Source organism: Triticum urartu, chromosome 6A (genome assembly GCF_056163025.1).
Source record: "Triticum urartu cultivar PI428250 chromosome 6A, HENAU_Tu73, whole genome shotgun sequence".
NCBI lineage: Eukaryota > Viridiplantae > Streptophyta > Magnoliopsida > Poales > Poaceae > Triticum > Triticum urartu.
In genome coordinates, this window is record NC_141878.1 from 515,476,315 (window position 1) to 515,499,557 (window position 23,243).

At 45.5% G+C, this 23,243-nt stretch overlaps 1 long non-coding RNA gene across 1 annotated transcript; it reads left to right on the forward strand.

The window, feature by feature from the left end:
• The first annotated feature begins 9,954 nt into the window (after window positions 1-9,954).
• On the forward strand, window positions 9,955-13,174 carry LOC125512516 (uncharacterized). Its single transcript, XR_007285403.2, has 4 exons — window positions 9,955-10,908; window positions 11,003-11,056; window positions 11,165-11,245; window positions 12,879-13,174. It is a non-coding gene; the product is annotated as an uncharacterized LOC125512516 (long non-coding RNA).
• Window positions 13,175-23,243: the final 10,069 nt, after the last annotated feature.

A 23,243-nucleotide genomic window follows, 5' to 3' on the forward strand; every position in this document is an offset into this window, starting at 1 on the left:
TATCAAAGATAACAATAAAGAAGCTGGGAAGTGGACTTCACGAATTTAGTCACAAACCGCATGAGAAAAATAGCTTGGACGAACATTACACCTCCATTACAACCTTCTTTTAAAGTGCTCCCCCATAAAATGGACAAAGGTTTCATACTTTACCAATGGTAACGCCCCTTGGGAATAGAAAAACATGACATGTTTTTCACTGTCAAGAATGTCAACGTCATTAGACATTTATGTTCGTCCTTAGAGCTAGCAAGGCTATGGACAGAATTAAACCAAGGGAGAACATCATCAAGGGCAAACAACAACCATCATTAGATAAGAAATGGAAGATATCACAGAGAAGAAAGTCCTCTTCGCAGACAGGAGAAGCAGAGCCAAACCAGTAGGGTAAAACCTATGTAACTGTTATATTTCTAAACATATATAGTGGGCATTCTATTAAGCAAATGGCATATTTGAACATTCCCACTTTCAGAAAATCTTCCGGTGACACATGAATACAGTTACAAAAACTTTGTTTTCGGAAACCGAGTACTCTTAAGATTTTTCAGAAACCGGGACTCATATACTAAACCACCCAAATCCCAAATGTGCTTAAAAGTTTCTTATGCCATGTCACTATCATATATTTTCTCCTGAATCACTTTATTTCTGAAGTAGAAGTATTATTCATGCTCATAAAAGAAGAGAAGATACAATAATGTTCGCTTTAATAACTTATACTGGATGACAAAGAACATGTAAGTAAAATATGTTCTGTGATTGTTGAATACTATCATGCACCCAAAACCTACACGTGCCATTTCTTGTCTCTCTATCCACTGAATTTTGCTTGGTTATGTCATGTGAAAAATTTCGACCCACTACAATTTCTAATTTCTACTTCTGATTGCGTCTACTTGAGAATCCAGGGGGCAGAGGAAGTGAACTGCTCAACGGGAACACTCCCCCGAATAATCAGACCAGCTAAATGACCGGACCAGTTTGTACTCCTTGCCAAAGTGGAACAACTTCAAAGTTCAAACAGAACATGTTGGAACAGGATAACAAGAGGAGAAGGGAGGCGGCACACACCTTAGTGGTGAACTGGTTCCAGGGGCATTCCCGCCGTTCCCGAGGCACACACCTTAGTGGCGACTAATGCATAGTCGACCCGACTACCTTGGGAAGCACATAAAGCTTTGGACTCATCTGAATCAAAGTTTGAACCATTGTCCGTGATGATGTTGTGCGGAACTCCATATCTGAATGTTAAATCTCTGACGAAGCTGACGGCGGTACTTGAGTCGAGGTTTTTGCTGGGTTTGGCTTCAATCCATTTAGTGAACTTGTCGACTGCTACAAGTAGATGGGTGAAGACACTCCTGCCGGTCCTCAGAGGTCCAACCATATCCAATCCCCAAACAGCAAATGGCCAGACAAGCGGAATGGTCTTCAGGGCTGATGCGTGCTTGTGAGACATGTTCGAGTAAAACTAACAGCCTTCACACTTGTCGACTATATCTTTTGCCATCTCATTTGCACGTGGCCAGTAAAAACCTGCTCGGTATGCTTTGGCAACGATGGTCCGAGAGCACGCATGGTGACCACAGGTCCCCGAGTGGATCTCATTTAGAATTATTCGGCCTTCTTCTAGGGAGATGCAACGCTGAGGAACTCCTGTGACACTTTCCCTGTAAAGCTGCCCACTTGTCATGGTGAAGGCTTTGGATCGATGAACGATCTGGCGAGCATCATCTTCATCTTCTGGAAGTTCCTGCCTGAGCAGGTATGCGATATATGGCACCGTCCAGTCGGGGGTGATCACTAGGACCTCCATGATCAAGTCGACTATAGCTGGGACTTCAATCTCAGTCGGATTGGTTGAACTTATCGGTTGTGGGGGCTCTTCCATGAAGAGATCTTCTTGAACTGACGGGGTGTGGAGATGCTCCAAGAACACATTACTAGGAATAGGCTCCCGTTTGGAACCTATCTTTGCTAGGTCATCAGCTGCTTCATTCTTCAGTCAGGGTATGTTATGGAGCTCCAACCCTTCAAATTTCTTCTCTAGCTTCCTTACTGCATTGCAATAACTAGTCATGGTAGGACTCCTGATATACCCCCAAATCTGAGTCGCCGTAGACCATCAGGCGACAGACGCCGAGTGAGATGGCCATACGCAACCCATATAAAAGTGCTTCATACTCAGCTTCATTGTTTGAGGAGTCGAAGTGGATTTGAAGGACATAATTGAGCTTGTCACCTCTTGGAGATACCAGGACCACACCAGCACCGGAACCATTCAACATTTTAGACCCATCAAAGAACATAGTCCAATGTTCCGAGTGAACTTGAGTCGGTTGTTGCTGCTCAATCCACTCGGCGAGGAAATCTGCTATTGCTTGAGACTTGATTGCTTTCTTTGCCTCGAACTTGATATCCGAAGGAAGGAGTTCAATCGCCCACTTGGCCACTCGACCAGTTGCATCCCGATTGTTCAAAATTTCTGATAATGGGGCGTCACTGACGACTGAAACTGGGTGGTTTGAGAAGTAGTGTGCAACTTTCTTCGTGGTCATATAGATCCCATAGATAAGCTTCTGATAATGCGGGTATCTCTGCTTGGATGGAGTCAAGACTTCAGAAATGTAATACACTGGGCGCTGAACTTTGTAGGCTTTGCCTTCTTCTTCTCGCTCGACCGTGAGCACTATACTGACAACTTGTCGAGTGGCTGCAATGTACAGTAGTAGAGGCTCTTTGCTGATTGGAGCAGCAAGCACTGACTGGGTGGAAAGCATGGCTTTGAGCTCTACAAACGCTGCTTCAGCTTCAGGAGTCCACTTGAACTTGTCAGACTTTTTCATTAGTCGGTAAAGAGGCAATGCATTTTCACCGAGACGAGAAATGAATCGGCTCAATGCAGCCAAACAACCAGTAAGCTTTTGAACGTCGTGCACATGCACGGGGTATTTCATTCAAAGGATTGCTCCAACCTTCTCTGGGTTTGCGTCGATTCCTCGTTCAGAAACGAGAAAACCGAGTAACTTTCCACCTGGGACTCCAAATGTGCACTTTGACGGGTTAAGCTTGATATCATATCTTCTCAGATTGGCAAAGGTTTCAGCAAGGTCAGTCAGTAGGTCGGAACCTTTACGCGACTTTACCACGGTGTCATCCATGTATGCTTCCACATTCCGACTGATTTGAGTGAGCAGGCACTTTTGAATCATGCGCATGAATGTGGCACCAGCATTCTTGAGACCAAAAGGCATGGTAACATAGAAGAAACACCCAAATGGGGTGATAAAAGCAGTCTTTATTTCGTCGGGGCCATACAGTCGGATCTGATGGTACCCGGAATATGCGTCCAAAAAGGACAAACGCTCACATCCCGTAGTTGAGTCGACAATTTGGTGGATGCAGGGGAGAGGGAGTGATCTTTCGGGTAGGCCCGATTGATATGTTTGAAATCGATGCACGTACGAAGTGAATCATCCTTTTTGGGGACAATGAAAACATTGGCAAGCCACTCGGAGTGGTATATCTCTCGGATGAACTCAGCTGCCAGAAGCCGAGCCACCTCCTCACCAATTGCCTGCCTCTTCTCCACGGCGGACCGACGGAGATGCTCTTTAGCAGGTTTTGCCTTTGGGTCGACTCGCAAATGGTGCTCAGCTAGTCCTTTGGGTACACGTGGCATGTCAGATGGCTTCCATGTAAAGATGTCCCAGTTCTCACGGAGGAACTGGATGAGCGCTTCTTCCTATTTGTTGTCGAGTGCTGTTGAGATTTGAGTCGGAGCAGCATTGGGATCGGTCGGGTGAATGTGAACTAGTTCTGTTTCACCGGACGACTGAAATGCGGACTCTGAAGAAGCAGGCTTCTTAGCACGTAACAAATCACTCGGATCTGCATTCTTCTGGTATTCTTGCATTTCCACTGCTGCCATCTGCTCATCAGCAATCTTTGAGCCCTTCTGGAGGCACTCTTCTGCTCTCTGCCGATTACCAGTGACTGTGATCACGCCTCTAGGACCAGGCATCTTCAGCTTGAGGTACACGTAACACGGTCGAGCCATGAAACGGGCATATGTGGGTCTGCCCAGAATAGCATGATAGGCACTGTGAAAATCCACAACTTCAAATGTCAACTTTTCCTTGCGATAATTCTTCGAATCACCGAAAACCACATCAAGAGCAATCTGACCGAGTGAATCGGCTTTCTTCCCAGGGATGACACCGTGGAATCGCATATTGCTTTCGCTGAGCTTGGACATCGGAATGCCCATCCCTCAAAGCATTACCATCGTCCATCAAAACCTTGGTCAGTCGAGTGCCCCAACGACTGGATCGACCACCAACGCTTGCCGCCCGGGGGTGGCAACGTGCGCTGGATGGTCGGACTGGTCGAATGTAATAGGAGTCTTTGACCACTTCAAATATGTTGTCATTTTCGGAGCAACCATGTTTACTTCCCTGTTGATGACTTTCAGTCGACTTTTGCTCTCAATATCAGCAAAAATCACCAAAGTGTCATTGACATTAGGGTAACCATCATCCTCCTCTTTGTCTTCATCCTTATCAGATTCCTTTTCTTTTTCATTGGGCTGGCCCTCTCGGAAGCCCTGAATCAGGAGTCGACACTGTCGAGTGGTATGTTTGGGGTAAATCAGGTTTCCCTCTTCATCTTTCTTGGTGTGTATGTGACATGGTAAATCAAGTACATCATTTCCCACTTGATGTTTCACCTTCTTGGGGATCCAAGGACCTTTGGGCTTTCCTTTGAATTTCCCCTGGTTGACAACTGCGGCTTCACCCGGTCCTGCGGGTTCAGCTTTGCGTTTCTGCTTTAGTGTCCTGGGCGACTGGTTTATTCTTGCCACTGCGGAGTCGGTCTTCTTCCTCGCCGTTAGCGTACCGAGTGGCTATTTCCATCATCCGAGCTAGAGACATGTCTCATGTCTGACCAAATTTCAAGTTAAGCTCTCTATACCGAACGCCCTCCTTAAAGGCGCAAACTGCTGAGTGATGTGACACATTCTCCACCGTATGATGAAGGGTGGTCCATCTCTGGATGTAATCCCTCAAAGTTTCGTTCGGTTTCTGAATGCAATGTTGCAACTCAGTTAATCCAGCAGGTCATTTGCAAGTGCCCTCAAACGTTCTGACAAACACTCGAGCCAATTCTTCCCAATTGAAGATACTGCCAGGGGCTAACTGATTCAGCCAAGCTCTAGTCGATCCTTCAAGCATTAGGGGGAGGTGCTTCATGGCTACATCATCATTACCGCCACCGATCTGCACTGCCACTCGGTAGTCCTCCAGCCAAGTGTCGGGCTTTGACTCATCGGTGAACTTACTTACTCCAGTCGCCAACCTAAAGTTGGGAGGGATCTCAGTGGCTCTGATGGCTCTACTGAAACATTCAGGCCCGGAAACATGCACTCCGCTGCTAATCGGGCGATCTCTATCCTGCCCTTCTCTGTGTGCTCGGTTCCTGTCGACCAGACCTTGCACCAAAATTGACCTTGCATCAAATCCGGGTTCTCTTGGGTCGACTAGAAGTCTTCGCTCGTCACCATATGGATGCATGTCATCATATTGCCGGGGCGCGTACGATCCGCCCCTCGGGGGTGGTGTAGGCACTCGACGACGGTCATCACGACCGAGCCGGTGATCATATTGCTCGTGATTCCGACCCAGATACTGCTCTTGACGGTGCCCCCGACCCTCACGCCATAGAGGCAATCTTGGGCTGTGAGCCAACTGGACTGTGTCCGCCACCACGGACCTGCTATGGATCCTATTTCGCGACTGAGAAACTACTGTGTTATGCTCACCGACTGCCCGGAGCAGCGCTCGGATCTGCACCAAACCTCTTCCAGCCTCTGATTGGGACGGCTGAATCGACTCTGCTATGCGGGCTGCAGCTATAAGATTCTGAATCAGAGTGCGGTATACCTGGGGCTCAGGAGGAAACAACTATCGCTGCCACCGATTGGATTCGGGGACCAATCGACAGGAACGCTCGTTGAGTGAATGCTGAAGGTTCTCTAGACGCATGCGCTCGGCCAAAGTGGCCAAGCACGCGGCCTCTAGGTCCCGAGCCTCAGAAGTCTCCCCCACAATGGGGGTCTAGAGTGCCTCCACGTTGCGGTGATGCAGCTCATCCTTTGCTCCGACGTGATGGCTTGGGGCTCATACTCATCGTGAGCGTACGATGGACCATCCCCATCGCCACTGCCACCGCTGCGGCGATACCCAGGCGGTTTGCGATGAGAGTCGACCATAAGGACCTCCACCGCGGGGTCGCTGCTCCTGCACTCAGAAAGAGTGTCCGCGGAGCCAGTCGACTGGACCATAGAGGGATTCGTCAGGCTCGATTGCCGTGACTTGGGGGGTGGACGACTGACGGGCCAACGCGTGTTTCACCCATCACTGAAGTCGAGAGCAACCGGTCGCTTGCGGCGGCGTACAGCAGGGAGAGAGGATGATGAAGGTGCCGACCGATATTGGGTCGACGGCTGTCGCAGGAGGACGCCACAGGCACTCGGGCGAAAGTGCGCCGCCCCACAGACGGAAAGCCCCTTGACGTCGAGGGGGCCTCCTGGAGCCAGGCAGAGTCGTCGGTAATGAAGAAAAGCGCGCCGAGTCGGATCTCGCGGCCCAAAGCCAAACCGCCACCAGAAACCATGTTGATGGAGATTGAAAAAATGCAACCTCACCGGAAGTCGCTAAGACGCCTGCCCCACGGTGGGCGCCAACTGTCGCGGGAGTAAGTCTGACAGTAAGAATAGGGGGTACGTTGGAGGAGGCAAGGCCCTAGCTATGGTGAGATTGTGCACGCAAGGTTTATGAGTTCAGGCCCTTCTCGGAGGAAGTAACAGCCCTACGTCTCGATGCCCGGAGGCTTGATCGACTGGATTATGCGTGAGAGTTACGGGGGTGCGAACCCTTGTGCCAGTGGAATGGGGTGGCTTATATAGAGTGCGCTAGGACCCCAGCCATCCCACATTACACAGAGTTCAATATACATTAAGACATGGCGTTACTGGTAACGTTAGCTGTAATGGGTTATAAATGATCACTAAGACTACGGAGTGAGTGCCTGACCGTTGCCATCCTGAGTGACTTTAGGTCTTCTGTATTCCAAGTGGTTCCTGGTATGGTCGAGTGACTTCATCCTGGTTGAATGGAATCGAGTTATCCGAGTGGAATAGTTGGTCGAGTGGGTTGCACTCTGAGGTGACTTCATTCGGTATATGCTGTTGTACTTTGAATGCCTTTGACTCTAGGATAGTGACCTTGGGAAGGATATCTAGGTCAGGCTTATTATACTACTACGGGATGCTGCTAACGCGACAATACGATCAGAGACCCTTCGAGAAACTGTGTGTGATGCAATAATTGCAAACGGTGTTGTATGAAAACCGTCAGAAATGATGCAAAATGTTTGTGATAAATGATACATCAAACACGGTTCAGATTATAGTTGCATGTGCGATGAGGGGCATACGGTTAATCTGTACAAACTGTTTGCGATGAGACAGAACAACAGAAACGGGCGGCCATATCAAGGTGTGTGCGATATACGGCATACAGTTCACTCCGATGAACCGTTTGCGATGAGTGAGGTGAACACAAACGATTCGGCGTAACAAGATGTGTGTGATACCCGACAAACAGGTCGGTAATTAGAATTGTGTGCGATCATTATAGACAACCCATACGGTCTTTTTTGCAAATTGTGTACTCGTCAGGGCACACAGTTCAACAAACCAACCTGTTGGCGATAATGTAGAAGATCTCTGTCGAATACATATTACTAACCGTCCGCGATGAGATTGACAGGATAAACAGAGATATATACAGTCTGCTTAATTTAGTCCTTCTTGTTGTTGTTCTTGTTGGATGGCCCCGCGACATCGTCTTGGCGAGGATGCTTCTTGCCGCTGACCGTTGGCTTTTCATCGCCGCCGCCGTCGTCATCGTCGTTGCTGTCATGGTCCTCCTCCTCGTTCGACCATTCCTCCTCATCATCATCTTCGTCCTCCGATGGCTCCTCGTCCGTCTGGTTGTCATCTGACGACTCCCGAGGCGGCGTCCCTTCCATGAACCGGATATAATTGAGGTCTGGGCTCGACGCCGGACTCATGGAAGACGAGCGGGATGATTCCGATGTATACCTATCATCGGGTGCCAGACTGCTGGCTGAACTGTCGTCCTTGCTATCGCTCGACATGGTTGTAAAGTGTGTGCCAGTGTGTAGCGCGGCCTACCGGGGAAGATGAAGATGGTGGACACTTAAGCGGGGTATGCAGAGAAGAGGAACTACCAATTGAAACGGGGATTGAAGCGGGGGTTGACGTATTATCTAACCGCTGATACAATCAACCGCAATTATTTGTACCCAGTCGCTCCAAATTCCCGGGGTTACGCAGGACTCCTATTGGCTATTTGGCTGGTTTCCTTTTTCAGGACAAAAACAGGAACGAGTTTTGGGATTATGCACCGGTACCGGTACGAACGGAGTAGGACAGTTGGCAAGAAATACATTGAGCTCTTCTTATTGATAAAGCCAGTAATAATTGTGACAGCCTGATTTTTGGCCCTTTCTTTTTCTTTTGTTTTCCTGAGTTTTTTGCTTGAGTTTCCTTTTTCCGTGGCTTTGTGGTCTGGAAGCTAAAGAAGATGAGCTCTTCCTTGCTTCCAGAGTGGCTTGTCATACCCAAATCCTTCCTTAGACCCTGTCATTTTCATCCTAGCCCAAATCCCAATATTCTTTTCATTGGGAATATTCCTTTTCTATTAAAGGAATAACTCAAATTGCCCTAGGTTGTGAAGCAATCTTTATTTCCATCACTCCTAAAATTCCCAAATAATTCTCATAATTTTTTTGGGTCATATATTTCTCAAATAGGACAAAATATTTTATTTGTCATGTTTATCATCATGCTCAAATAATTCATTTCCTATTCTGCCCTAAATGGCACATTGTGAAGCAAGTGCTATTTTCCTTTTCCCAATTGACCTCAAACTCCTTGTAGACCTTTGCCTGTCCATATCATTGCCGCATGCCAAAATGCAACCTCATTTGCCTAGTAATTAGTTAATTATGATTTTCCAAAGTTTTTATCCAGTAAGAAGCTTTGTGAAGGAGGTGCAAGCTAGGCATATCCAAATGAGTTGCCATTTTGCATGATCCCTCATATCATCCTATCTTAGCCCTCCACCAAAGTAGAGCTCATGTCATGCCTCCATGTGATATCATTTTCAATTCTTTGATTCTGTTCAGTTTGTGAAGCAAGTATATTTGATCTTGCTCCATTATGGCTGCCAATTTTTTTAGGCCTTCTATTATCCATATAACGTACCTTCGCCCATTTTGGGCATGGTTCATTGAGCCAATATTTCTCTAGAAATTTTCCAAGTTTCTGGACAGAAATGATGCTTGTAAAGCAATTACCATTTTGGATGGTCCATTTGGTATGATATTTTTACAGCATCTTTATATGTCCATATCATGAGGATTTGCCAAGTTGCATCACACTCCATAACTCCATGTGAGTGCATCATCCAAATCAAGTTTCTGGACCAAAAATGCAGTTGCAAAGCAACCCTATTATTTATTGGTCCATTTCTTCTCTAAACCTCCAGGATTTTAGCTCTTCCTTAGATAAACCTCCAAGACAACTCCATTTCTCCCAATCAAGTTTATGTGGATCACCAGTGCACGGCCAAGTTTACTGCAGTAAACTTTAGAGGTTAATTACCATTCAACCAGAGCTCTTTTCATCGTTCTACCACCTCAGTTGTAACCTCTCCTGGAAGGCCTTACCACTAGACAACAATTTCCAGCCCCTTTCTCCCGCTGCATGCATGTGCACGCGGAGACCGCGATAATGGCGTGCCTATACACGCGCTCTGTGTGTAGTGGCCGCGACCAGTGACTGTTTGTGCTGGAGCCCCTCCTCCTCTCGCCGCCTTCGCGCGCGTGAGCGTGTCCAGAAGCTGGACCACATCGTCGCCGTTCCCCTGGACCCCTCTCCCCCTCCGTCCGTTTCCTCACCGACGCCCACCGACGCTCGCCGTCGAGCGCCCACGGGCACACTGTGGCCGACCGAGCTTTAATGGCGCTCGGCTTCTTCCTCTGCTTCTCCTTTGGCCTCCTCCTCCCCGTGAGCTCCCCTCTGTCCCTCCCTCGTCGCCTGCCTCCGAGCCATGCACACGCACACGCGTCCGCGGCGCCGGCCACCCGTCCGCGGCGACGACAGCTCGGCACCTCACCCCGCGCCTACAAAGACCACCCCGAGCCCTCCCGAGCACCTCATCAGCCTCGCCTCACACCCAGCTCCCTCACCGTCCACTCACCCGAGCTCCGGAGCCACCACACCTCGCCCATGCCCGCCGTGTCCACCCTCGGCCTCCTCCTAAATTCGCGGCCACAAGAGCCCTACTGTTCCCCTAGCCACCACCATAGGCTTCCCCGGAGTCCGGCGAACCTCCCTGCCCTCTCAGCCCGTCGCCGGAGCATCTGTTGTCGTCGTCCCCAAGCTTAGTCGCCGCCGCCGTGCTCTCTGTGGCTGCGAGCCGCCATGACCCCGCTCTTCCTCAGTGCCCCCAACCGGTTTAGGCGAGCGCGGCGCTTCCCCCTGGTACCGCCGGCAGCATCTCCCTCGCCGGGGACCACTGGAGTCGCCGGAGCCAGACGCCGGCCGAGCCCAGCCCCACCTCTCCTCTGTTCTTCGTCGGGCGCAAGGAAGAAGCCAGACGAGAAGAGAGAGAGAAGGAGATGGATAAGGCGGGCCCCTCTCGTCAGCCGCACAGCTCCATGGGCCACCACTGCCACGCTGGATAAGTGGAAACGTACTTCGTGGGAGTACGTATTCCTCTTCAGAAAGCTTATTCCTCTTCTGCTCCCGCTGTAAGTGCGCTTTCCCAGTTCTGAAAATGTATTCTCACTTAAGGCGCTTTCTATTTTTCTGTCCAGGCCCTGTTTGAAAATGTTTTCATTACAGATAGGTCCCTGGCAGAAAACACTTCATAACTTTTTGCTCGGAACTCCGATTGAGGTGATTCCAAAGCCCACTTTTTCGTTTCGTCGAGCCCGTTCTCTTGGTATCATTTTCACCATGTGACAACATTCTGAAAATGACCATTTTGCCCTTGCCGTTAACCAGCCCCTTTCGAGAGAGAAGTGTTTCCGGCGAATCTTTCTGCGATCTTTCCGCACAACTTCCCGGTGTTTTCTTCATCCCCAGGCAAGCCAAAATACCCACTTGCATGATATTAATGTAGTAGCCATGGTTTTCAACTTGAATATTTAATAAATGTTTGCTTGTTTAAAATATGGTTATCGTTGTTTCGGTAATGCTTCTGGGTTAGTGCTTACTTTCTTGCTATGTTGTTATGCACCTGGTTGTCATGCCCTGCTAGTTGCTAGTATTTCTTTCATATGCTTATGATTGCTAGTAGTACATGTTGATGTTGGTGATGGCCTTCGGTGCATGACTAACGTCTGTTCCGAGCGCCGTCGTTATGCATGTCCCTTTGCATCCAGTTGGTTAAATGATTGCATGGTAGCATTGTTGATATGTCTTGCATGATATTTATTGTTGATGCTAGTGGTCATTCTAGGTTTCTATGAGTAGTGTTGTACTTGTGATATTCATGCTCGTCATTATACTATGCTCAGTTGGATATGATTCATTGTGGATATGGTGGATAGTTATGTTGCACCCCGTGCTTATGTTGATAACATGTTCATGCATTGTAATTGCATCATGTTATGTTATCATGGCTCAGCATATTGCATTCAAGTTTAACCGGATTAAATTGAACTTGAACAACTGCTGGCTGAGTCATGGTGCCACCATATCGAGCTAACCAGTGCTACCACGCTTACCTTTATGGGAAGGTCCTAACTGGGTCTATTGTCGTGCCTCTCGCCGGTGCCTCCAACGAGGGAAGGTTATGGGCGTGCGTACCCTGGCCCGGTAAGCAGACATAACCTTGTGTGCCCGTTGTTGTTGTTATGGATCTGGTCCCCGTGAGGGACGTTTTGGCCACGACGGTGGTCGTTGTGTCTTTGGTAGACACGGGGCCACCCAGGACTAGCCCAGTTGGGAGTGGGTCGAAGTGTCCGGAAGAGTGTCATGGCAGTAGATCGGTTTTGTCGGAACGTCGTTGGTCCACCTGAATGGGAGTACAAGGCCATGGGTTCCGTAGTGTGGGTACAGTGTGCTAACCTCTGCAGAGTGTATATGAAATCTATCGATAGCCGCGCCCGCGGATAAGGGCCCATTTCATGTCGGTCACACCGTGAGTCAACAGTATTAATAATAACTTGATTAATAACAATCCCGGTTCGATGATGAGATAAGTTGGTTGTGATCGCCAGAAAGATCACCATTTGAGACCAAGTCTTGGTCATGGTTGTGATCGCCGGAATGATCACCCTGGTATCGAGGATACCGAGTTGTTGGATATTCGTGATGTTGTGCGAGAATCGTGGGTAAAGATCAAGCTCCTTGTGGTCATTTGATGATTACTACAGTATTGTTTATACCAAGCTTGATTTGATCCTGAGATGATCGTGTAATGTCCGAGGTTGGTAAGTGATGCATGTGATGGTTACGAGGTAACCTGAACAGAATAAATGATGCATGTAGTGTCATCATGTTGCATGCTAGTATCATCAGATTTATATGTTCTTGCCATGATCATATTGTTCTAGCAGTATTATGTTCATGTTGTTCATGTTATGTTATCCTGATGATCTTATGATAATTCCTGCTTAACCTGTAATTGACATGTTGTTGTTTGTCTTGAATGCTTCTGGTTATTGTGAGCTTGCAAGTACATTCAATGTACTGACCTGGCGTGTCATGCCAGTTTGTAGGTCGTGCCTGGATTGCTTGCTTGTTTGGTGTTGTTCCCGTGTTCACGAGCTAGGATAAACGTTCCAGCCAGAGTCCCTGCGGATTGGAGTCCATCATCGCCATTCGTTGTTCCGCTGCCAGTAGTTGTTCTGCTGCTTCGAGTTGTTATCTTCTTGTATAGAGAAACCGTGGTTGGCGTAGTGTCACCGTGCCGATGTTATTCATTGTAATATCGGAACCCTTGTATTCATATTTGTGTTGTAATAGAGAGCTGGTTTGTTCTATACTAAGCAGTGACATATTCCAGAAGACTTCACCTCGATCTCTGGGCTGGAATATGGGGCGTTCCGGTTTTCTCTGAGCCGGAGTGCCACAATAATCAAACTAGAAAGGAAAAGAAAAAGACAAAGAAAAATATCTGCACGAATCTTCGCATAACACCAATGGCATAGGACCTAGATGTGCATTACTTAGATCACATCTAGATGTGCTTTAGCAATACTGTCAAACAAAACCCCTAATCATCATTGCAAGCAGCGCATAGAACATGGCTAATGCGACAACCACAACTACACATGCTAGTTCCTTCTTGTCTCTTGCTTTCATCTGTTGCCTGTGATTGATTCTTTCTTGCTTCATCATACTAATTGTACATTCCAGATCAGCCAGTTTCTTCTTCAGCTTTACGTTATCTTCTGCGAGCTTGGTGATAACACTCCGAGCCCTGCCATGCCATTCTTCATCCAGCCAGTTAACAAAGGCACAAGCCTCATATCCCTGCCAATGTTAAATAGTATTCTGGATGAGCGGTGGCATTAAATGAAGTAAAATGATGAACTTAATTAGCACTAACCTCTAAGGGGCAACTGAGAAACCGCCTGCCAATGTCGAATCCCTCTGTGCATACACGTCGAGCGGGAGTGTGCCCGTGCACACAACTCAACTTTTGGTACTTCTCGGTGGTGCAAAACTCGGAGTCGAACTCGTGTTGGGGGAGTCTGGAGTCAAGCTCCGGATCCGGTGGCAGATCGCTTTCCTGGGGGGGAGGGGGGGTCGTCATTCAGGACGGATTCAGGAAGGATCTATATTTTGGACATGCTCCGTTCGAATAGAATGCATGACTGTAAATGAAGCTCATAAAAGGGTATACTATGGAACCATCAAAGAGATTTGGGAGCTTGACTATGTGAAACTTAAGGTGGCATTATTCAGGTGCGCATGGATCCCTCTTGGTTAGGTAAAATTGATGAGTACAGGAAGACCTGTGTTAACAGGACAACGATGGCATATCACGCGGACCCATTCATTCTTGCTAGTGATGCTACCCAAATTTTCTTTGTGGAAGACCCCTTGCATAAGAACGGCCATTTAGCGATGCATGGGAAGAGAAGGGTACCGGGTGTCGACGATGTTGCCGATCAGGACGAGTAGGATAAATTTGATTAGTTGCCAGCCAAGGGATCGCGCACTAGTGCAACAGAGAAGCGTAAAAGCATAAAAAACCCCAAGTTCATTCGGGGTCAACTTAATGATCCCAGTTCCCCCATGTACATGGGAATTAAGCCGTAAGAGTAGTCTTTATGCTTACCCTGCAACTTAATTCGTTCAATTTAGAACTGTCGCGTGTACTGAATTTGTGAGTTATGCCCGGTTTTCTGTTGATGTAAGAACCGTTAATATGTTGACCTTGATATGCTGTCAGCTCAGGCAATGAATATGAACTTTTTTTGTTGTTATTATTATTATTATATCGTAGAGGTAGCACACTCAATCGATCTCACTATAGTATGTGTGAAAAAATTATGCAATCTGGTTTGCGAATAGCACACGGTTCATTGATGAAAGCTGTGTGCCGACCAAACCCCACCACCCCGCCCACGATCTGTGTCGTGCCTTCTGATTGGCCAGAACCCAAACCCCACGGATTGTACGTCCGCACTGTTGGATGCTCCCAGATCGAATAGCGATCCTCATCCCTTTCGGCAGCACATGCAGTTCCGGTTGTAATTTTATTTTTATGCACAAAATGCACGTTAATCTCAAAAAATGTGTTAAATATAGCTAACGATACCTGAAATGCGTCAGAAAATCAAACCCGTGGTATAATTGTGATTGCGTACCGTGGAAATTTTTATGAGGCCAAACGATGAAGTCACCGACCACAGAAGTTTGAATTGACACGTCTCCTTTTGGAAAACCATGATCCTTCATGTGAGATGCTCCGGTTTGGAAGGAGCGGTCATCAAAACTTGTGCCAAACTTTACCAATTTTTTTCCACGGGGTCGTGAGAGCACGACACAGGCACACATCGATTTTGATGATGTCCGAACTCCATCTGAATTATCGGTAATTAAAATACCAACTAGGCCTACGCCAGTGGCCGCACCTCGCGGCCGAAATGTTTGAAACTTCTCCCCGCTTCTCGAACAAACGGATGAAAACTCACAAAGCGATGCACAAATGATCTATACACCTTTTCTAGGCTGATAGTAAGGGGGTATCATAGCTAGTATCTGATACGTCTCCATCGTATCTATAATTTTTGATTGTTCCATGCCAATATTATACAACTTTCATATACTTTTGGCAACTTTTTATACTATTCTTGGGACTAACATATTGATCCAGTGCCAGTTCCTGTTTGTTGCATGTTTTTTGCTTCACAGAAAATCCATATCAAACGGAGTCCAAACGAGATAAAAACTGACGGAGATTTTTTTTGGAATATTTATGAATTTTGGGAAGTGGAATCAACGCGAGACGATGCCCAAGGGGGCCACGAGGCAGGTGAAAGGACATGCGGTGCCCCCATGTGTGGTTTTGGTAATTGATGACAATCTCTATGGACTAACGGTTGCCTTGAGTTATATTTGAAGCATTTGTCCATAGGATTGTCTTGAAGTCCATGTGTTGGTTTCAAGGAGTTTATGAGATGGCCAAAGTGCTTTTCAAGGATTATCCAAAGATTGGTCATGTGTGAGTTGAGATGGCCAAAGTGCTTTTCAAGGAATTATCCAAAGATTGGTCATGTGTGAGTTGAGATGGCCAAAGTGCTTTTCAAGGAATTATCCAAAGATTGGTCATGTGTGAGTTGAGCTTATTGCAAGCATGTCTTGAAGAAGAAGATTGTGTGATCATTCATGTTTACCTTCAAGACATCATCCAAATGAAGAGAGTTGGAAAGATTCAATGTTGATCAAGACTAAGTCAAGAGTGAATCAAGTTGATCAACTCACAAAGCATAGAAGAAGTACCGAGAGGGATCAAGTGATCCCATGGTATGGTAAGCATTGTCCATTACGCTTGGTGTACTAACCCATGGTCTACGTGAGAGTTCTTTGTGGGGTTAGGTATGTTTCCATGGTCTTGCGTCAAGAGGAAGATCTCATACAACCCATGGAGGATGACATCAAGTGGTGATCGTCATCAAGTTTGCAGTGTGCAAGTTCAAGTGGAGCAATTCGAAGAGTGGCTCACCCATAATGGAGTATGGGGGAGCAATCAAGCTTGAAGCTTGCCGTCCATTGTGGTGTCAATGGAATTGTGAAGATGTGCCAAAGAGTGGCTCACCCATAGTGGAGTATGGGGGAGCAATCAACTAGTCTTCATCGAGCCAACACAATCAAGAAAGGTGGTCCAACTTGAGCCAGCGGCAAGATCGTCCATTTTATTATGGTCCTTTTCTCATTTGCTTCTTATTGATATTTCTCTCAAGATTGTGTTAGCCCTTGTCATTAGCTTTCCAACAAACTTGGTTTCGTTGAATTCGGAGCTTGTATGCGAAAGTTGTGGCTGTTTTGATATTGACTGTTTTACACAGAGAGGTTGTACCGCCCCATGGAGAGGTTGTACCGCTTGACCGGTACAGCCGGTGTTTGGAGCGGTTGTACCACTCCAGAATTGGTCCGGAGGTTGTACCGGTCATGTACCGCTCTACCACCGGACTGTTCTCTGTTGTGGTGCGGCTGTTGGGCGGTTGTGGGACGGTTGTACCGCTTATTGCCTGTTACCGGTTGTACCGGTGCTCATAGAGGTTGTACCGCTCCTATGTTATTCTGTACATAACGGGCAGATTCGTGGGGACCTATTTAAGGGGGTCTTCTTCCCCAATGGTTCCCTATCTCTTGAGCTCGTTTTTGCCCCCATTGTTTACCTTCTTTGAGCTTGCTAACTCTCAATCCCTCCATGGATTCTTGCTAGTTTTTGAGGGAAAAGAGAGAGGAGATCTAGATCCACATTTCCACCAATCACTTTCTCCTCTATGTGAGGGGAACCCCTTGGATCTAGATCTTGGAGTTCTTGGTGTTCTCCTTCTTGTTCTTCCTCTCATTTTCCTCCCTAGCATTAGTTGCTCCGGTGGGATTTGAGAGAGAAGGATGGCACTCCGTGTGCCCTTGCCATTGCTTTGGTGCATCGGTTTGAGTTCTCCACGGTGATACATGGAAGTGAAGTTTGAGAAGCTTATTACTCTTGGGTGTTTGGGCACCCTAGAGCTTGTTCCTCTTGGGTGCCTTGGCGCCCTAGACGGTTGGTGTTGTTTGGAGCTCAATCATTGTGGTGTAAAGCTCCGGGCAAGCGTCGGGGTCTCCAATTAGGTTGTGGAGATCGCCCCGAGCAATTTGACGGGTTCCGGTGACCGCCCCCAAGGGTTTCTAAAATGTACGGGTTCGGTGACCGCCCCCAAGGGTTGCCATTTGTACGGGTTCGGTGACCGCCCTCAAGGGTCCCTTAGTGGAATCACGGCATCTTGCATTGTGCGAGGGCGTGAGGAGATTACGGTGGCCCTAGTGGCTTCTTGGGGAGCATTGTGCCTCCACACCGCTCTAAACGGAGATTAGCATCTGCAAGGGTGGGAACTTCGGGATACATCGTCGTCTCTGCGTGCCTTGGTTATCTCTTACCCGAGCCCCTTTACTCATGCACTTTACTTTGTAATAGCCATATTGTTTCTTGTCATATATCTTGCTATCACATAGTTGCTTATCTTGCTTAGCATAAGTTGTTGGTGCACATAGGTGAGTCTAGTTGTTTTAGGTTTTGTGCTTGACAAATTAACCGCTAGGTTTATTCCGCATTTGTTCAAGCCTAAATCGTAATTATTTTAAAACGCCTATTCACCCCCCCTCTAGGCGACATCCACGATCTTTCAATTGGTATCAGAGCCTCGTCTCTCTTTATTAGGCTTTACCGCCTAGAGAGTAAAGATGTCGACTAGGGGATTAGGATTCTCTGACACTCTTAGTTTCGATGGCACAAATTTTGATTTTTGGGTAATTCGCATGCTTAATCTCTTTAGGGTCATGGACCCAAATTTAGAGCGAATTGTAGATATGGGTTTTTCTCCTCCAAAGGATCCCCAAAGATTATCTTTAGAGGATGAGAAAAACTCTTATCTCAATGCTCAAGCTTCTAATGTGCTTTTCGATGCTTTGAGCAATATAGTTATATTTCAACTCATGCCGTTCCGGGATGCTCATGAGTTGTGGACGAAGCTTCAAGAAAAATATGGTGTGTCCAAGATTTGTGGGGATGATTGTTCTCCCTCCACCTCCGGTCATATAGTCTTCTCAACTTCTTCTACTTCACCTACATGTGGTTTGCCACAAGGTAATGATATGGTGAGTAGTGTTGGTCATTGCAATGATGATAGTATGCTTATTGTGGATGATCCTTCATCACTATCTTATTGCAATGCTCCTTCTTTGGGCTTTAACACTTCGAGCACTCGAAATGTTTCACATGCTTGTGTTGAAAGTCCTTGCATGTCATTTAGAAATTGCTTGACTAAATCTCATGATGATATGTTTACTATGTCTTGTTGCCATGATAAAAATGCATATATGTCCTCGAATTGTTGTGCTAAAAATGTAGAGAAAACCCAACACCCCATGGAACAAGATGTGGTCTTGAATGGTGCTTCAACGGATCCTACATCATCATCTATTGCATTTTTCCTTATGGCCAAGGCTTCAAAGGTATCTCCCACTTTGAATCCCAATATATCTTGTGATGATGGCAAGAGTGATGATGATGTTGATTATGATGAAGAGAATGATAATGTTGCCTCCTTAAAAACTAAGGGGGAAATGATTTTTAAAGCTCTTCACAAAAATAAACTTGCTCGTTTCAACTTCATGGAAATCATGTCTATTGCCATTGAAGGCAAGAAATACATTGAGGAGTTGGAATCTCATCTAGAGGATCATGAGGTCACCATTGAGAAAATGGAAGCTCATGAGCGTGATTACGCAAATGAGATCCCGGAGCTATCTCAAGCTCTTGAACATGAACAAACCTCATCTGAATCTCTTGAGGAGACCTTTGCTATAGAATTATCTAGAATAAAGGAATCTCATGATAGAGCACTCGAGGTGGCCAATGATTTCAAAACTAAAAATGCTAAGCTTGAAGTTGCTCGTGCTAGACTCCTTGAGGATTTTGAGCACCTCGAAAATGGCTCAAGGTTCATCAAGGGTGAGCTCATAAAACTCACCGAGTCTCATGCTCAACTTGAAGCTTCTTACTTAAAAGAGCTTGCCAAGGTGTCCTCTCCTATTGTTGTTAATGATGATGCTTGGGATACTAACTCTATTACTTGTGAAGCATCCATTTTGAAGGAGAATGTTGAGCTTCGGGATCAACTTGAGTTGCTATCTAGCAATTATGGAATGTTGGAAGAAAATCATGTAAAGCTCACAAGCTCTCATGATGATCTTCTAGTATCCCATAATGTGCAAAAATTAGCTCATGAGGCCATGCTTGCTAAGGTAACATCTAGTGAGCCTCATGTGGATACTAGCACTACTTCTAGTCAAAATGTTATATTGCCATGTGCTAGTCCTTGTAATTCATCTACTCACAATGTTGGTACATCTTGTGATGAATTGCTTTCCTTGCCGTGTTGTTCTAAAGATGAAGCTTATACTTCCTCTAGTACTTGTATTGAGACTAACCGTGTAGAGGAAATCAAAGAGCTCAAGACCCAAGTCACTTCTTTGAAGAAAGACTTGGAAAAGAGTCATGAAGTGAAATCCACACTCAACAATATCTTGAGTGTGCAAAAATCCCCCAATGACAAAGGTGGACTTGGATTCAACTCCAATAAGAAGAAGTCCAACATGATCAAGAAGAAGGGCCAAGAACAAGTCAAGAATTCGGCCAAGATTATTTGCTTCAAGTGCAAAATTGAAGGGCATCATGTTAGATCTTGCCCATTGAAGAAGAAGTCTGTTAATGACAAGCAACAAGGGAAGAGGCCACAAGTTCATTCTCATGCTAAACCTCAAGTTGAAGAAAGGCCTCTTCTCAAGAATACTCAAGCTTATGCTTCTCAAGTTGAGAAATCAAGTGAGAAGAAAGTGAGGAGTAGACGTTGCTACCTATGTCGCGAGAAAGGTCACCTCGCCTCTTCATGCACTAGTGGTAACTTATCCAACCCAATTATTATTGATGATGTCTATTCTCTTGGGAAGGATAAGGTTGGCAATGTGGTTGCCAAGTTTGTTGGTACTCAAAGTGGTTTGAAGCAAAGAACCATTTGGGTAGCCAAGCCTATTGTGACTAACCTCTTAGGACCCAACTTGGTTGGGGACCAACAAGCTCAAACTTGATCAATAGGTGATGTTGGAGGTCATTGGAGACTTGGCTACATTATGAAGAATTAAGGGTACTTCATCATTCTTATTGTCTCAAGCCAAGTCAATTGAATCATCAAGATTATATCTTATATCCAATGTGCCTCCTTGCGGTAACTTGTACCTCAATTGCTTACATTGAAAGTTACTTGCCCCCTTGCATGTTTTGGTTTTGTTCCTTGCATGTGTTTGTATATGTTGTGCTTCCAACTTGATTATCTTGAGCAATCAAGTATGTGTGTGTTGGTTTGCACATCATGTACGTGTGTGTCATGCGTTGAGCCTTTTGCATCTTGTTCTTTTCTTAGTTGGCTCTTGTGAGAGATTAATGGAATATCCCATTATGGGGGAGTGATGTGCTTTGTGCACCTCACAATCCTATATATGTGTGTACATGAGTAATACCATCGAGTATTGATATTTCAAGATTATCTAGTCGCTATGTGGTATGTCTTCTCATGAGAAAATCAAATTCTATATTGTCCATTAATTATCTCGTGTTGGTTCGTTATTTTGCCTCTTGTTTATCTTTAATTGGTATCACATTATGGGGGAGTAATATGCTATGTGTATATTACTAGCCTAGAAAATGTGTACATTTGAGATATTGTCACCTAGAATTGATATTGTAAATTATCTTGTTCCTAGGTGGCATGTTAGCTCTACAAGTTGCAATTTGCTTTTTGTTTGGTGTGAAGATCATGTCGGATATCCTTGTTATCTACCACCGGGAATTATTCCCAAATACTTCTTGTCTTTTGACAATTGGTACTCACTTATGTGTGGTAGAAATTATTGATCATCTTTACATTGGCCTTTGCTTTATCTCTTGCCTAGGGTTGTGTCAACTCCCATTGTATTCCATACCACTTGTGGATCTTGTTAATTTCTTGACCTTGTCTAGTGTTTTCTAGATATAGTGAAAGGGGTGATCCCACCTCGTGCATTTTGTATTCAAATGCAAATTCTATAATGCACTAGTCTTGGGGGAGCTATCCTATTCTCTATAAAACACTCATCTTGTGATCCTTATCAAGTGTGTGTTTGTGGAAGGCAAGCCGTTTCTTTTTGGTGCTTTGTGCCATCATGAAACTTTGTAGAGGGCTTGGTTTGTTTGGAACCATTCTCTCTTTTGGGAGTTTGACATCTTTCTTTTTGAGTGTATCAATGGATATCTCATTCCTTGATGTATCTTTTATGGATATCCTCCAAGTGATGATTTATTCATTTGGTATCTTTTCTTCGCTTGGTATTTCTTTGTCTTTTGGTCTCGGTTCTTGAAAGTCTTGAGCATGCATATTTACTTCTTGTAGTTTCTTTGGCATGTTTTCTTTCTTTGACCCAATATATAGGGGAACTCCACCAAGTCTCAAATTGGATGAGATGTGCATGAAATTCATTTTCATATCTATATGCACATATTTATGTGGAGTTTGTCCTATGTGTTGTTGGTTCTCTAACTCTTTGGTCCCAATGAGTTCGGGTACCATTTTGTTTGTGTTGTTGTTCTAGGAACAAGTGGAGATGCATTGGATGCTCGGCTCACTCACAAGGAAGGTGTTGTCACCATGTGCTAATTGGAGTCAAGCTAGGATGATCAATGAACTACTTTGTACCTTCAATTGGTATCTACTACATCCTTCCAATGTTATCTCGGCAACAAGTATCTTCATATACTTCATGCACACATTTCTTGCATCAACCTTGTGTAGGTTGTATCATGGCATGTTATCCATTCTTTCTTGTGATACTTGTTTCCTTTCTCAAAGCATCCCAACAATGATGTCTTGTTGCTAGTTGTGATTTCTTTGATGTTCGTGTGGTTGGAATTCATTTATATACAATAAGACCATATCTAGCCATGTGCTATGCTCTCAAGCAAATATCTTATTGGTATATGTATGACTTCCTTTTGGATATCTTGTTCCTTCATGTTGTAACTATTTCGGGTGTACATCCTTCTTTGTAGATATATATATATATCATCATGATTTCGTCTACCTAGAATCTTATACACTTGAGAGAAGTTGCATATCTAGATGATATCCTTTCTTTCACGTCCACCTTGTCTTTCTTATGTTATTTCTTTGGTGGCTCCGTGAAAGCCTTTGCCTTGAGTGCGTGTCTTCTATCGTTGCATCTTGATGCGCTCGTGTGTGGTGAAGATTATTTTCGTCATGCTTATCTTTACGAGGTTTTTGCCATCTTAATTGGCATCCCTCGTCTTGATGCACCTTTCATCTTCTATCTTCACCGCGGGTTGTCACAAGCATATGTTCTCTATATGCGTATTAGTAAGCTTGTGAACCCATTTGCTAGTTGTGTGTGGGAATGATAGGCCTTGCACCGTGTGCCTCATTCTTTGAAGACTTTATTGTTTCTTAATGCTCCTCTGTACATTAGTCTTCTCAAGTGCATTGCCTTGACTCACACACATCTTTTTGGTTGAACCCACTCTTAAGTTGCCTCTCTTACTTGTTGCTCAACCATGTGTTTGTTACATGTACTAGGCTTAGTTTCCTATATGCTCACTTGCACTTGTTGTAAGTTTATATTGATTTTGGGGGAGCTGTGATCCTATTTTGTGCACTTTGTATCCAAATACAAAAATTCTTATGTGTGCACAAATCATGGGGAGCTTCTCTAGTTTCTTTAGAACACTCCTTCGCTCATATCATAATATCCTTTATTCATGTAGCTCGTGGGATCTTTGGTCTAGTTGGTTCAATTGATACCCGTTGAT